This window comes from Sturnira hondurensis, unplaced genomic scaffold, assembly GCF_014824575.4.
Source record: "Sturnira hondurensis isolate 20B ecotype Veracruz unplaced genomic scaffold, ASM1482457v3 Scaffold0003801, whole genome shotgun sequence".
Lineage (NCBI taxonomy): Eukaryota > Metazoa > Chordata > Mammalia > Chiroptera > Phyllostomidae > Sturnira > Sturnira hondurensis.
This window is the reverse complement of record NW_028076432.1, coordinates 4985098-5002378: the sequence shown is the minus strand read 5'-3', so window position 1 is coordinate 5002378 and position 17281 is coordinate 4985098. Positions and strand designations below refer to the sequence as shown.

Here is a 17281-nt window from a genome sequence, read left to right as displayed (position 1 = left end):
AAAGCTCTGTCCGGGGAACTAGAGTGTAAGAGAAGGGAAAACTAACGCTTCAAACCCTGGGCCTTTCTTGGGGCAAGTGCTTCAGGTGGTGATGGAGCCAACTCAGAGCAGCCAGTTTGGAAAGAGAGGGGGCGCTTAGCTCCCTCATGTGGGGCCCAAGGCAGTTGAAAATGCTCTTTGCTTTATATCTCTATTGAGTTGAGACCTCTTTTCCCCCCTAACTTGGTCACTTAATAGCTGTGTGACTTTGAGCAAGTATCTGAACTTCACCAGCCTAGGTTGCTTCATCTAAAATGAAAACCAAGCCCCGACCAGTGTGTCTCAGTTCTGCAAAGCAGAAGGTCACTGGTTCGAGTCCTGATCAGGACACATGCCTTGGTGGAGGGTTTGGTCCCAGTCAGGGTGTGTGTGAGAGTCAACCGATCGATGTTTCTCTCCCTCTCTTTCCCTTCTCTCTCCCCTCTCTCTCCCCTCTCTCTAAAAATAAATATATAAAATCTTAATATAAAAATCAATAATAATTACCTCCCTGGGTTATTCTGAGCACTAAGTGGACATTTAAGTCATTATATAGTGTTTCATATATGATTAGATCTCACTTCGTCATCATCATCATCTCATCATCAATATGATTACCACCTGTCACAAGATAGACTTTAGCAGAGCCCAGCGATGGAGCGCTAAAAATTGTAGATGCAGAGACAGGAATGCTCATGCTCCTCGGCTATGGCACTTACATCTAAACTTTATATCAAAGCCGTGGAACTCCCACCTGTCTGTCTTACTAGATTATGAGTGAAAGTACAGTGTCTGACACAGTCAGGGTACATTGAACAAAAGAATGACTTCACCAGAAAAAAAGTTTAAAGACGTCCCCAAAATCTGCAATAAGAAGTAAAGCCGGGTTGTTCATTTTTATTACTGAGCTTTCTAAATTAAGTCAAGGAAGTATTAAGAAACACTGTGGCATAATAAGACTTGAAGTATGAAACTATGATACTCTGATACATGGTGCCTGACCTCCTGTTCTCTGTATCCTCACTACATGAAAACACGTTTCATTCTATGTAACAAACCGTTGAACCCTATTCCCATCTTTTGCCCACCTTTTATTGATTTCTTCCGCACTGATCTAAGAGTGACTAAGACAAAAACACATTACAGATGTTTTCTGATTCGTCTTAAATGGTAAGAAAGTCATGGTCTATTTTCTCCTTGTAATTAACTGAGTCATTGTAGGACTCACATGTGTGTGTGTGGCCCACTGATTTTGACTTTATCATAAATGTCACCATCCATTCTTGGTAAGTCTCTAGCTTTAGTAATCACAAGTAAGGGGGCATCGGCCTTCCTTGTTATTTTCTGAAAAGATAAGCTATGTCCATAGAGCCTGCAAATTTGTATTCATAAACATCAGTATGTAAAAAACTGTTGTGTCAGAAACACTGAAAATGTGATAAATATTAATTTCTAGACTGGTATTTTGTCAAGGGTGTTTGCAATCAGCATTTAATGTTTGTGGTTTGTCCTTGGAGTCTTCTAAATGATAGAAATAAAAGTTGGTGATCTTTAACGGGGTCTCGTTCTCATTTTGCGAGGCCTGCCAGTATTTTATTTTTCTACATAGTGCAGCGCTACCCTCAATTATTAAAAGGTTGTGTTTTGGCCTTTTTACTGCAGAGCTCCGGTCTTCATAAGTGTATGAAGCAAGGGCACGTGTTTTTACTTGACTTTAATACAACAGTAATCACTGCTTTTAAGCACAAAAACACAAGAAAATGGTATTCTGTAAGTAAAATAATAGGCAACAGTATTCTAAGAACTTCAGTATGCTAGGCATAAGCTTTTAAAAGAAAAAAAAAGGCTTAAAGTATAAGTGTTTAAAAGAAATAATGATTGTTCACACCCTGGAGTCATTGGTTGATATTTTCTATGCTGTTTGGACTGAACTGCCCAAACATTCATCTAAATTGACTGGTGACTTTTCAGACGCGAGGCTCCAGCCTCTGGTTAAAACCCCGTATTTAGGCTAGTGGATTTTTAAAAATGGAACTTGAAATGCTCATGAGGAGTGCTGGTTAAAGCCAGCAGCTCCACAGGGTGAGCCTTGGGTGTGAATCCCCTGTCTGCCACCCCTCACCAGCTGTGTGAAACGGGTAACAGTATCTATACCACAGGTTTTCTGTGAGGACTAACAGAAGCAATAAATGGGAGCGCTTAGCCATCAGGGCTCAAAAAATGATGAGCTCTTCTTGCCTAGGAGAGTCTAGTCCAGCCTCTGCCACTCACATACTGGATGATTTTTTTTCCTGGCCCTCAGTTTTCTGTTCTGCAAAAAGAGGACACTACCACAATCAATAGTTTCACAAGTCACTGTGAGTTCTATAAAGTCAGTGTTCTAATTCTCTCATCAAGAATGGAGACACTGGAAGCTGTTTGATGCTGTCTTTGCCTTGGGACTTGCTGGAGGGAGAACAGGGAGGTGACGTCCGTCTACAATATGCAAATGCTCCATTTTTCAAGAAATAGGAAAAAGAGATGATTGCACTAAAACCAAATTTAATATGTTTATCTTGAACAATTCAGAAGCAATTCAGGGCCATGGTCACAATGCTGGCACTGACAAGCATGCGGAAGGAGAAGAGATTTGGGCTGGGATTCTTAATCCCTTCCTCACTAAGTGGCATTGGGGAAGCAATTAGTTTGTATTAGCCTTATTTTCCTTGCCTTTAGAATGAAACAAATGTTACTAATTTGCTATAGTGATTAAATGGGACACATGTCGAAAACAGACTGTGTGATACACGAAACACATTGTATGTACTTAAGGATTGTTCTTTTCCTTTTCGATCATCCTGTTCTCTTCCCTGTAACGGGCCCTCATGTTGTCCTTGCCAACAGTGTTAAAACGTCTTCAGTGAGGGAGCCACAAAAACGGTTGAGATCCTACACTTGATACTGATTAGGGTGGAGTGATGTTGCCAGGAAAATTCTGTGCAGGAGAGAAAAACACTGGCATGGAGGCCCTTATAAGTCCTGCAGTGAATGGGTTCCTCCTGATTGCCAAGTGGCCCTTGGGTGTTTCACGCACTCCAGCAAGAGCTCTGGTGCATAGAGCAGAACAGGGGAGCCCCGGAGGAGGAATCAGAGAGGTACAAAAAAGAAAGGCCTTTTAGGGGGAAGCACGGAGATGTCAATACTGCTGGAACATGATGTGCAAGAAAAGGAGTAGAAGGAGTTGAGATGAGCAGAAACCAGGGCCCAGCCAGATCAGGGAAGGCCTTACAAATGGTGAGTCATCGGAGGATTTTAAGCTCCAGAGGGACGTGATCAGACTCATAGCAAGATCATTCTGGCAGCAGTGTGGAGATGGACTGAAGGAAGGTGAGACTGTAGATTTCAGATGAGCACCGGAGCCTTACTTAAGACATTGACTGAGAAATGACAAGGTCCTGAACTAACGTAGCAGAGTCAGGGAAAAGCTCATCTGCAAGATATTTTGGGTGTTGGAATTGCCAAACTTGATAGCTGTCTGGAAAGAAGAGGTGAAACAGAGCTGGCATCCAGGGTGACTCCCAGGGTTCCGGGTTGGCCTGTCAGATTAGAGCTACTGCTGATGCCCTTGCTTCTGGACACACTCTCTCCCCCACCGTGGTGGGAAGAGTCACTTCTTTTGCAACAATTCCATTGCATTCTTGTTTATACACTTAGAGTATGCCTTGAATTATAATCATTTGTGTGTACAGCCATTTTCACCCATTAATTTTAAACTCACCAAGATGAAGATCTTGTTTGGTGCATCCCCGAATCCTCAGTAAGTGAGAGCTGATTGTCATATATGTGACAGGTGTCACTTTACTCAACAGGTATATTTGGCATATGTCCATATCTTCTTATAGGGCCATGGACTAAATTGTTTTTAAAGGTGTTGGTCTCAGGAATGTCCCCTGTAGAATGCCATCTATGCCCTAATGAATGGTTCTGTATTAACCACTTTTTGATCTTTTTCTTTCTCTTAATCGGTTAATTGTTCTGCACCCCTAGGCCATCTTTTCCAAGCTTATTGGCATCCAGAAAAGAAATTTAAAAAATGTTCTATTTGGAATAAATTAAAGCTATTGTCTCTTGCTGCTTCTCTACATATTGCTATGTACTTGAAGAAGATTGGGTTAATCTAATTGGATGTATTTGGCTTGAAAAAATTCTGGACAGAAGTTAGTGCCCTCATTTCTTCAAGCCTCCCACTGTTGAGTGCATGATTCTTGTTCCACAGACCTCTGATTTGTGGAAAGTTGGTCTACAAGGACGACAGAGCGTAGTGAAAAGGACGCCTCTCGACTGTCACGCAGGAAACCTGGGCTCTAAGCTGTGGTTCTGCGGCAGGTTATCTGTGCACCATGGAGAACCTTGCTTCCCTCTGGGGCTCCAGTGTCCTCATCTGTAAAGTGACAGTGTTAGACCAGGGCTTCCAATAAAGCCCCATAGTATCCCCAAACTGTTCAATACCTTCCAGTGAACTGGACAAACCCAGCGATTTCCCCAAGACCCTATTTCTTAGTAAAGTGTGCCTGGTCTTATCCAAGCTGGGCAGGACACAAGGCAAACCTGGGTGGGCTCAGGATCTGGAAGTTGGAAGAAAAATAAAACTAAATAAAAACAACAGACCTACCTCCAGAGGTTTTTCAGAAGCAGGCCAGTGGAACAGTCAAAGTACAGGATCCAAAGTGTATGGCCTTGGAGAGCAGGTGGCCATCTAAACAGTCAGATGGCGAGGGGGGTGGGGAGCTGGTGGCCACAGCAGGCAGGCAGTGAAAGGCAAGGCAGGAACCCAGGAGCATGCAAAATTAGGATCGTGGAAGTCTGTCAGGGATTAGCAGGGTCCTGGACACCTGCCTGGGTTCATGAGCAGGGCAGAGATTAAAAAGGGAGAGAGGGGAGGGGGATAAATAAGAGCAAGACAGAGTTCCAGGCTTGATGAGCCTGACATATTAGGCAGGTCTCCAAAAGAGAGATTCAGGCAAAGAGCAAGACAGAAGGCAAATGCTCAGAACTGGGCCACCAGGTGGGGGCTGAGTTGCAGAAACCGAGTTGTAGGAACTGGGACAAAAGGTCAGAGTTAGACTAATAGAAGGAAGGTTAGTGCTGAGGCTGCAGATTTTAGATTTGGAGATACTGTAAGGTCTCTTCTGATGCATAGCTCTTAGGAAGGAAGCAGTATTTTCTCCTATATTTCAGCTACCCATTTTCTACAGCTGATTGACAGTCTCCTTCCCTCCTCCCACCCTCTCCTTTCCCCTCATTATCTCCATTCTTATACTTTGAACTTACTAAGTTCAGAGTATAAAGGAATGAAGAATGCTCTCTGGAAAAAATAGGTAGAAACAGGAAATGTAAAATGGCAAGACAATGTGATAAATGGAGCAGCGAGGTAGGTGCAAGGTAGAGAGAGGGCTGAGGAGGAGGAAGCCAATTCCACCCAGAGGAAGTGCCCCAGAGGAAGTGCCCCCAGAGGAAGTGCCCCCAGAGGAAGTGCCCTTTGAAGAGAACCTTGAAGGGCAAGTGATAGTCTGCCAGGTGGAGAGGTGGGGCAAGGGCAGGCTGGGCACAGAGAGCTGAGGCTGTGTGCAGGTATGGAGTTAAGCAAGGAATGGACATGTTCAGGGGATAAGGGATTAAGTGCAGTGATGTCTAGGAGGGTGAAGGAGTTGTGAGAGATTAATGAGGGAAGTAATTGGGGACTTTTCAGAACACAATTGACCCTAGAGTTGATTTTAAAGAAAACGACACTCTTGATGGAAAAAAGGGAAGATGGAGTGTGAGGGGGGTGGGAACAGTGAGACCAGAAAGGAGGCCATTGCTCACGGTCCTGGCAAGAGATGACAGGGATGGAACCAAGGCTGGGTCAGTGAAGATGAGCAGAGACATCAGATTTAAGAGAAAAAAGCAAGGGATCCACAAAGCTACAAATGATCTGAGTCACCTGCCGTTGCCTTGGATCGGGGCAGACAACTAGGAAACAGGAATGGAGTCTTCTCTTAAATGTCATTCTCTTAGTAAGGACTTCAAGGCCGCTTATTCAATGCCACCCTCACCACATTCTGAGTCATCCTCTCTGCCTTTTTTTCTTATTAGTTCTTTTTAATACCTGTCATATCACATATTTTATTTATCTTGTTGTCTATTTTCCCCACTAGAATGTAGCTCTCTGAGGGCAAAGGTTTTCTCCTTTAAGAATTCTGTCCTACACTTACGTTCTTAGCCCTTAGAGCACTTTCTGGCATAGAGTAAACATCAAATACTGACTGAATGAAACCAAGGCACAAGCAGCCACAGACTGAAATTTACAGCAAGGATAAAGCAATCATAGAATATTTGATACTCAAGGAGCCCTAGGGACCAGACTAGCCCCTTCATTCTGTAGAAGATGGAGGTAATTTGCCCAAGGTCACACACGGAGTATGTCAGGCGGAGATAATAGGAAGTGAAGGGTCTGTGAGTGTGCGGGCCTGGTCTCCAAGGGCTGACTGACGTGCAGGACTGGCAACAGAGGGTGAAGGTGCTAAGACATGGCTGGTGAAAAGACACCGCAGCTACAGGTCATTCCTGATAGATCATCTGCTGTGACTGAAACAAGTATTTCTTTGACATATTTGTCTTTTGCCTGCCCGCATTTGTAAATCCACCCCTTCCTTCCCCCATGCACATTGTCACAAGAATAAAGGATCCTCCAAATTAGGTCATTGTGTCAACCCTGTAACTTTTCTGTAATGTAATGCTGTTTCTGTTTTCTTCCTGTGTTTTTTGTCCCTCAACAAACACCAAGATTCAGGAAACACCAAGCCATCAGTCTGTAAAATGTGAATGACGACATTTGATTATTTTTCATATCTAGAAACGTTAAAAGATTCTAAAAGTTAAGAGGATTTGCAAATTATGTGAACAGTTAGATTACCACTTCATTTCTCACCAGTCTGTTCATTTGCCCATTCTTTCTTTCATTTGTTTATTTTGTCTCTTGTCCAATACAATTTTCTTAGCACCCACCAGCTAGCTATTGAATGCTGGGTTGTTGGGAGTACCAACTAAATCAAAAGGTTTACAGCCCAGTAAAAAAGATAGAAAACTAAGCAAAATTAAAGTTTTAATTATTTAATAAATATGTATCTGGTTTATATTCTAATTATTTATATTTAAATAACAAGTATTTACCTAATAGCACCTATATATTCAGACATTGTGTTAGGCAATGTGTATCCAATAGGAAATAGGACAGACACAAGCGCCTGTCCTAATGGAGATTATGTGCTAACTGAAGAAACAAATATTAAAGGATTGTGCTGTGAGGGAGAAGTATTGCCTAGCAAAGTATTATTAGTATTACTTTGTAGTAATACTGATTGTAATACTTTCTAGCATTGGTACAAAGTATTACTAGTATTACTTTGCTAGGCAATAAGGGAAGATTCTTCAAAGAAGTAATATTTGAGGTGAATTCTAAAGTCTGAATAAAAATGAACTAGGTAAAAAGAGATGGAGCAGAGAGGTGGAGTAGGTAAAGGAAATAGCTTTACCAGGAAATGTGGGCCCTGGGAAAGAAGGCCATGTCTCATTAAAATATTATAAGAAAACCCTTGGATGCCAGAAGCCAGGGGAGAGTAAGAATAGAGCAGTGTACAAAGACCGTACCATGTAGAGTACTACAAACCCACCAAGGATTTTACTCTTCTGCCCCGGTGCAATGACAAGTCAGTAGATGTTATAAATACAGGAAAGTAATGATAAACTTTGAGATTGGGAGACTGGATTGGATGAGGCAAAAGTCAGTGGGCTAGAAAAAAATGAGAATCACAAGAAAAAAAGTAAAAATGTTACAATAAAAATACAGAAAACTAAGACTACTTCCTTCTAAGAACGTTGAAGAAGGAAGAGGTAGTCCTGGACCTTCCGGCTTGTAGGAATGAGAGCTGTGAGATGTTAAGGGCATTTTTCAATACAAGGCCAACACAGAAGCTCAAGGAAATGTGAAAATATAGATGATGTATGGAAAACAGCAAGCATATAGCTCTGGGTAAAGCATAAGACAGACATCTGATTTACATGAGTGGGAAGTATTAGATTGAAATGTAGATAGAAGTGAGGGTGGGAGAGTTTGGATATTGTGCCATTTCAATTTTATTAAACAAACAGGAGTCATTGGGAGATTCTGAGCCCACAAATGCACACTCAGATCTGTTTTCAGGGAGATTAATCACATAGCAAAGTATAGGAAAGATTGGAAGGAGTAGGGGTCGGAGGGAATGAGAATGTTGGAATGTGGTACAGAAGACTTGGCTGGAGCCAAGGAAGGCTTCCACAAGGGCGGTGCAGCGAGAATGGAAAGGATGCCAAGGTATTACAGAGGTAAAATGAACAGGACCAGGAAACTGATTAGCTGCCAGGAGACGTCAAAGAGGTTTAAATACTTCACAGCATTGTCAATACTTCATTTTACTTACTCTTTGGTACAAATATTTGAGGTAGTTTATATATTTGTGCTCTTAAATGCAAACTGATAACCACATGATATCTTGTTCACATGCCACAAATAACTGTTCAGAACTGCAGCAGTTTTGGGGTGACTCCCAGATGGACTGGGTTTTAAGCGTTAACCTACTAAGAATTATTTCCATGTCCTATTAGCAATCAACCAAACCATCTGTTCCTACCAATAGAAGATATCTTCTGGAAAATGAATTTGACAATGGTGAAATATTATACATTTAAAAAAACAGACTGAAAATATGATTTTATAGCACTGTATATTCTAGAAAAAAATTAAAAGGATAGTTGGGGTAGGAAGGAATTTCTCCTGTTCTGTTATATAGAGATTATGCTAAGATACTTAAGATATATAATGAGTTCTAAGACAATTCTCTTTTAAATTATAGTATTGATTATGCTATTACAGTTGTCCAATTTTTCCTCCTTTGTCCCCCCTCCACTCAGCATGCCCCACTTCCTCAGGCAATGCCCCCACCATTGTTCCTGTCCATGGGTCACACATATATGTTCTTTGGCCACTCCATTTCCTCTACTGTACTTTACATCCCCATGACTATTATATAACTACTGCTTTGTAGTTCTTAATCCCCTCACCTCTTTACCCATTCCCCCACACTCCCCTCCCATCTGGCAACCATTAAAATGTTCTCCATATCTGTGATTCTATCTCTGTTCTTCTTGTTTGCTTAGTTTGTTTTTTAGATTCAATTTTGGATAGGTATGTATTTATTTCCATTTTATTATTAACAGTTTTGATCTTTTTCTTCAATAAGTATTTTTAACATTTCATATAATAATTGTTTGGTGATGAAGAACTCCTTCTGTTTTTTTCTTGCCTGGGAAGGTCTTTATCTGCTCTTCAGTTTTAAATGACAGCTTTGCTGGGTAGAGCAGTCTTGGCTTAGGTCCCTGCTTTTCATGACTTCGAATATTTCTGGCCAATACCTTCTAGTCTGCAAAGTTTCTTTTAATAAATCAGCTGACAGTCTTATGGAAGCTCCCCTGTAGGTAATTATCTGCTTTCCTCTTGCTGCTTTTAAGATTCTCTCTTTATCTTTAACCTTTGACATTTTAATTATGGTGTGTCTTGGAGTGGGCCTCTTTGCATCCATCTTGTTTGGGACTCTCTGTGCTTCCTGGACTTGTATGTCTATTTCCTCCACCAAATTAGAGAAGTTTACTTTCATTATTTTTTTAAATAGATTTCCAGTTTCTTGCTCTTTCTCTTCTCCTTCTGGCACCCCTATGATGGGATTGTTGAAACACTTGAAGTTGTCCCAGAGGCTCCTTACCTTATCCTCATTTTTTGTATTCATATTTCTTCTTGTTCTGATTGGTGGTTTTTTGCTTTCTTATGTTCCAAATCATTGACTTGATTCTCAGCTTCATCTACTCTACTGTTGTTTCCCTGTAAATCGTTATTTCAGTCCATGTATACTTTAGTTTTGACTACATCTTTTTTATGTTGTTGAAATTCTCACTAAGTTCCTTGAGCATCCTTTCACCAGTGTTTTGAACTCTGCATCTGATAGATTGCTTATCTTCATTTTGTTTAGTTATTTTTCTAGAGTTTTGGTTTATTCTTATATATATATAAGAAGGGCCAGGTATCTTTATCTCCTCATTTTGACAGTCTCCCTGTGTTTGTTTCCATGTATTAGGTAGAGCTGCTGTGAATCTATGCCTTGCTAACGTGCCTTAATATAGTAGGTGTCCTATAGGGTCCAGTGGCACAGCCTCCCCTATCACCCACACTGTGTATTCAAGATTCACTTTTTTGTGTGGGCTGAGTGTACCTTCCTCTTATAGTTGAGCCTTGGTTGTTATTGGCAGATCAATGGGAGAAATTTACCCAGGCCAGTCAGTTGCAAGGATTAGCTGTGACCACTGACCACCAATGTCCACCCTCTGTGGAGGATCAACTGTGCAGGGGCAATGTGGTAATGCTCTGACATGGTCTATAGCTGTCTACTTGGTATGCAGGCTCTGGGGTGTCCTGGGTCATGCAGCCCCCACCCCCTGCATTAGTTACAAAGCAGTCAGCAGATAGCTGCTACTTGTGATGGGTTTGGAGTTTCCCAGGCAAAGCCAAGCTGTGAAGCAAAGCTGTCTGTGGCTAGTGCCAAGCCTGGGGCCACTTAGCAAGAGTTATGCTGCCTGGCAGCTTCCTGATGCTGGCTGTTACTTGTTTGAGAGAATTTAGGAAGTTGTGAAGCATGAGACAAGATCAGCCATCCATATGGAAAAGCCATCGTTAACAGCTTGTGTAGGCTCATATGTTGGGTGGACTGGAGCCTCAGGGGATCTCCAGTGCAGGGCAAACTGCACTAGCCAGGTTGGTGGAGTCTCAAATATGGTACCTGCCTGCCAGCTCTATGGCTCTGTTGGAGGAGTGTTCAGAAAAGGATCAATGGCCTCTGCCCACCTTTCTGTCAAGGAGAAAGCTGTCCCTCAGCTCTTGCCTTGATGCCAGACACTGTAGTTCATCCTTGTATGCCACTGGTGCCTTTCAAGCTGCTACCCGGGTGCTGGAGCTTAGAAGGAGTGAATCTGAGTGGAATCTGAAGGGGTGAATCTTAGAAGGAGTGAACCTTGTAGAGGTTAAGAAGAACTGCTTGGGACTCCAGAAGTTTCTTCCACCCACTCAATCCTTGCTGGGTTTTGCAGCAAGAATTTATGGGGCCTTGTCTTCCTGGCACTGGAACCTTGGACTGGGAAGCCAGGTGTCTAGCTAGCCAGACTAGGAAGTGCTGGGACTCCTTGCTCCCTAATTTTTATCCACCACACATGGGTGTGAAACCAGCTCATTCTTTGTCTCCACATCTCTGCCCCTCCTACCAGTCTGAATGGATGTGATCTATTTAATTCCATAGTTGTCAGATTTCCATTCAATTCAATTTCTGACAATTCTGAGTGATGACTTTCTAGAATTTAGTTGTAATTTTGATGTGGTTGTGGGAGGAGGTAAATTGTGTTTACCTATTCCTCCATTTTGACTGGAAGTCTAAGACTTATTTATTACCAACTTTTTATTTTTAAAGTGAGAAACTAATCATGAAATGATTTAAATGGAAGGCAGTTCCCCAGTGTAAGAAGCCCTTGACTTAGTATGCAAAAAACAGAATTTGACTTTATCTTTTTCATTTTTTAGTAATACAATCTATCTTTTCCCTTAATACCTCTCAGCCTTAGATTTCCCTTCTGTAAAATGAAGATACTAGTACCAGCCTTGCCTAAGTCAGAGAGTTGTTGTGAGGATTGAGTTGATGTATGTGAGAGTGATGATCAAATAATATCATAGCATCATCAGACCTAAAATCATAAAAATCATTGGACCTGTATCATAAAAATCCAAACTGTCACCAAATCTAATTTGTGAACCTCCAAACATACATCATTGGCCACCAGGGTAATAGTGTCATATGAGGTATTAAAACTGATAGATTAAAAATGGTTCATCACAAATTTGAGAGTTCTTTACTAAAATTCCCAAATAATTGGTCAATTTTTTTTTAGTGTCACAGAAACAGTGCTACATCCGCTTGTGTGGAGCAATGGTCTTTAAATTGTGGTCCCTGCATCAGCAACACTAGGAACTTGTTACAATGCAAATGATTAGACCTTGCCCTAGAGTGGCCCCTAGCAGTTTGTGATTTGAAAGTCCCTCTGGGTTATTCTGATGTACCCTGAAGTGTGAGAACCACTGATACAGAGGAAAAAATATGAGCTCTGTGGTCAAAGCTGGAGTCAAATATGAGCTCAGACCTTTAATTACACAGTGACCTTGAACTTAGTCTTTGAAAATGAGTGCTCCAGGGTTTCCCCATGTGGTAGAAGAGTAAGATGAGTGATATAGATACATTTACCCCTCTTAAAATACTAGCCTACTAACTAGGCTGACATAATTTTGTTAGTTCTTCTGCCTTCATAAAGTAAATGTTTCTCCCCCTGCTTCCTTCCTCATTTTTGCAAAATTTCTTTGGGTGGAAATAATTTTCAAAGAAACAGGTTTTTGTTTAAGCTGTTTGATCACAAAGAAAAATGGCTGCCTGAAAAGTCAAATATGCTAGGTGAAAACAAGGCCAGCTTTTAGCTTTGACATTAAAAATATAATTTTCAAAGTGTAAAGGCTATTCCTCGGAAAAGTATAACCTATGCGGTTAAAATTCTGTTAGTGTTTATACCTTATGAAAGTTCCTGCCCTGTCTGGTGTGGCTCAGTGGACTGAGTGCTGGCCTACAAATCAAATGGTTGCTTGTTCAATTCCCAGTCAGGTCACATGCCTGGGTTGTGGGGCGGGTCCCCAGTGGGGGGCATGTGAGAGGCAACCACACATTTATGTTTCTCTCCCTCTCTTTCTTGTTCCCTTCCCCTCTCTCTAAAAAGAAAGAAAGAACAAAAGAAAGATCCTCTGCTTCATGCGTATCAAACATGCAAATGAAAAGATAGCTGCTGTGAAGTTACTTGGTTCTCTTCCAGAGTGTATCTATAGCTAGAGTATAGTAATTAAGACATTAAAGGTCATCACTCATAATGACTGTGGTGCTAATTAAACACAACAATTAAGGCAGAGACCAGGTCTGGGTCCAGTATACTTTCTATTTTTGCCAGGAATGAGATCCATGGATATTTACATCGAATACTAATACATTAAAAGCACCAGAGAAGTTCTTTATGTAGCCCTTAAACAATAAGGCTGGAAGAGGTCTGTCTACTCAATGTCTATGGACGGCACATCTACCATGTTTCAGGCACTCTGCTGAGCACTAGGCATCCAAAAGTGGGCAAAACACAACAGTTCTTGTCCTCACTGAAGGAACAGCACAGGGGAAGAAGGACATTAAACAAACAATCACAAAATAAGTACATAATTATAATTATAAATTGTGGTACGTTGCATGGGGGGGGAGTACAAAAGTACAGGGCATTTTGAAAGGAGGTAAATAAGAGGATTTGTAAAGTTCTGCCCTTGGAGAGCTTATAGGTTTCTCTAATATGCTTTGCATCTTCAAAAGCTCAAAGCTTTTTAATGCTACTCATAGGACAGAAAGACCAGAGTTTTACCTGCCAAACGATTTTCTTGCTGTCTGGCCTTAGGAAAATTACTGAATCTCACTAGGGTTCAGATTTTTCAACCATAAAATGGAACATAAATACCAGCCTGACAGGGCTGTTATGAAGATTGGATGAATAAATAAGCAGGACGAATGGTGTGTGCTTGGCACATGGTAAGTGCTTAATGAATATTAACCATGTTAGTAAGAGGAGACCTAAGAAGAGGAAGAGGAGGAAAATGGGGACTATGGGGGGAGGGTAACAATGGTGACAATGGTGATGACGTAGCATCTGGGCAGGGGCAAAGTGAGTAATTCCAAATTCTGCACTCTTGATACTCAGGTTGTTATTTGTTCCTTAGGAAAAGATATATGCATAAGGACTATAGCCAAAATATTGGAGAAAAATCCCTAAACACACACACACACAATGTCTAAAATCTACTGCCTAGTCTATTTTTTTACTGTGTACTAACAGAGTCCAGAGAATTTTAACAAAAAATGGGTGAGGGGAAAATGCTTGGTTTCAAATACTGGTCTTTGGTGAAAAAGCAGTGGTGATACTCAAGCTTCTACAGTAACTGTCGATGTAGGATTTGGGGGGGAAGGGCTTTCCAGTTGGAGTGGACACAGGGGTGAGTGCCCAAGGACACAGGGCAGAAAGGCAAACTGGCTAACATGAGGTCCTGAAATGTGGGGAGGAGAGCAGTAAAGTGTAGAGCAGACTGGACTTGAGTAGGCAGCCCTTGCTTCCAGACTTGGATATATGTCTCTTATGAGCAGTGGGATCTAGTTCATTCTTATAAGCATCTGTTTCTTCTTTTGTAAAATAAGGATGAAACTCAATGTATTTAGCCAATAAATGTCGTGTTTCCTCTATGAAATATACCTACTCCAGGTAGACCCAATGCCTCACTAAGGGAAGTGAGCATTGAATGAGATGCTATCAATATGTATCAATATGTATGAATATGTTTTGGAATTTTAAAAGCATCAGGAAAGTCTAAAATTATTGATATTATTATTATTATTTAGGCCTTATATTTTTACTTGTAAATCTTCCATCCTTCCAAAACCACTTATAAGACCCCTGAGTAAGGGCAGGAAGCCATATCTGTTTCAGTGTCTCCCAAGTAGATGACTAGAGCAGGATTTCTGAGCACGTATTGGCTGAGCTGTAGAGGATTTACCATATTGGAAGAAATTTAAAAAGTTGCTTAGAGAGGTTTAGGAGCACATTCCCAGTGGGTGAGGCAGTGACAAACAAAGGTAAGTAGCTTCCACAGACAAGCCTAAAGCCAAAGGTGTAGTGGGCTAGGCCTATTGAGCAAAGATTTCATGTTTGTCAATGAGGCCACAGTTGAAACAGAATCACAAAACAACATAGTAATTTTTCACACACTTTCCCTCACTGAATAAATAGGGGTACAGAAGGACAGAAATATCAGAAATGTCGTCATGGTTCCTAGACTCATGGAGCCCACCATCTATTGGATGAGAAGAGAAACATGTGTAGAGTACAATTGGAGACACCCTGAGATATCTATAAAGAGATAGGAGATTTTTAAAATTACTTTATTGTTGTTCAATTACAGTTGTCTGCATTTTCTCCCCACCACTCCCTGCCACTCCAGTCATCCCAACCTCCCTTCCTTACTTCCACCCTCCCCCTTGGTTTTGTCCATGTGATCTTTGTAGTAGTTCCTGAAAACTCTCTTCCCCACTGTCCCCTCTCTCCTCCCCTCTGGCTATTGTTAGATTGTTCTTAATTTCAATGTCTCTGGTTGTATTTTGTTTGCTTATTTCTTTTGTTGATTATGTTCCAGTTAAAGGTGAGATCATATGATATTTGTCCCTTACAAATACCATATGTAATACCTGGCTTATTTCACTTAGCATAATGCTCTCCAGTTCTATCCTTGCTGGCAGGAGCTCCTTCTTTCTCTCTGCTGTGTAGTATTCCATTATGTGAACATATCATCGGTTTTTTATCCACTCATTTACTGATGGCATTTAGGTTGCTTCCAGCACTTGGCTATTGTAAATTGTGCTGCTATGAACATTGGGGTGCATAGGCTCTTTTGGAATGGTGTTTCAGAGCTCTTAGGGTATAATCCCAGCAGTGAAATTGCTGAGTCAGAAGGCAGCAGACAGGAGAGTTAAAATAAAGAAGAAGAAGAAGGAGTAGCACCTGGGGAGACCAGGGAAGGCTTCTCAGAAGAGGGAAGGCTTCTCAGGAGAGGGAAGGCTTGTGTGTAGGAGAAGGAGAAACAGCAGGGCACTGAAGGGGAGAGAAAGAAGGGCAGGGATCCCAAGCACTTCAGTCCCTGTTTTCATGTGCTGACCTGTCTATGGAAGGCTCAGGTTCCTGTTTAAGCTAAGAGATGTGTGCCCTCCTGAGAGACATAATAAAGATCCAATTAATTAATTTGTTAGGGATTCCTCCTTTTTATGCTAACCAGCCCTAATTTATTCTTTATCTGTTATATACATATTAAAAGGTGAAAATGTGAAGCTTCAACTGAGAAAGTGTCATAGAGCTCTGAAAATGGATTCACTGTAGGAGTCTAAATAGAAAATAAAAGTCAGCTGTTTAAGCTGCTTCTTTACTAAGAGTTTTTGGAGTCAGCAGTAATTCTGGGTGCAGGACACACATTGTGCTTCATCAGTTGGGCTGACCCAGAAAATTGCAGCTGATATTATAACACAGATCATATGGACTCTTATTTTGTACAATAACAATTGTGGGAACCCACTCACAACTGTGTTCCTCACTGCAGCGTGAATGAAGTTTGTGAGTCAGTCTGTGCGATTTACCTTTTCTTCCCCTGAAACATCTGGGAATATCTGCTGCACCAGACTGTTTAACGCCTCCCTAAAATAAAGATATGAGAAGAGATTTTTATCAACAAGGAAATGTGTTGGCGTATATTAAGGTTAGGCGTCTTAAAAAAGTCATATTCTTATTGGGTGCCCAGTCTGAGGAATGAAAGTGGCAAAGGGGCAGTACTCCATCCTGGATGGCAGGTCGTTATTAATCCTTCCATAGCTTGTTTCCAAAGCACCCTTGGTTGCCAGCATGAGTACCACCTTCTTTCTTTATGCTACCTTTCTTTATAGTTTCTATGTTCTCTTTCTCCGGCTCCTTGACATTCTTGTCCTCTGGTTTCCTCCTTGTTCTTCCGGTACCTCTGATTCTATCAGGTCATTCCCTTTTTCAGCCTTCGAACTTTACCTGTGGCTACCATACCCTCTACAGGTGATCTGATAAATGCCCTACAGTTACCCCTGTGCAGTAACATTCCTTCAAATTCTTATTAGTTGTTGCCAAAGTTCTGTGTATTACCTGGTTAAAAGAAAGGATGGTAGCAAAAGTGCAAGGAAACCTTTCAGATTCTAGAGACATTAAAGAAGTAGTATCATTTGGATTCCCATAGCATAGTTTTCCCTAGCTAGAATTCATTGTTATAAAAATAAAACATTGAGAAGAAAGAACTCGTATATAATTGATTTTTGCATCAAAGCAAAGTATGGTTCATTTGTCCCAGATGAAAACAGCACCACTGTAAATTTCCATGGACTGACAAAAGCATTTTCTTGTAAACTAGACTGGTAGTTGCTACAACTTGTAAAATCCAGTAATAAGCCCAAGTCCTTGAAAGAGGAGAAGAAATTGAAAATGGCAG

The 17281-nt window shown here is 41.2% G+C and overlaps 1 protein-coding gene across 8 annotated transcripts in view; it reads left to right on the top strand.

Annotated features, from left to right (window-relative positions):
- Nucleotides 1-17281, top strand: part of DLG2 (discs large MAGUK scaffold protein 2) — a 1965529-nt gene that overhangs the window by 1081231 nt on the left and 867017 nt on the right. The gene's annotated exons all lie outside the window — the stretch shown is intronic.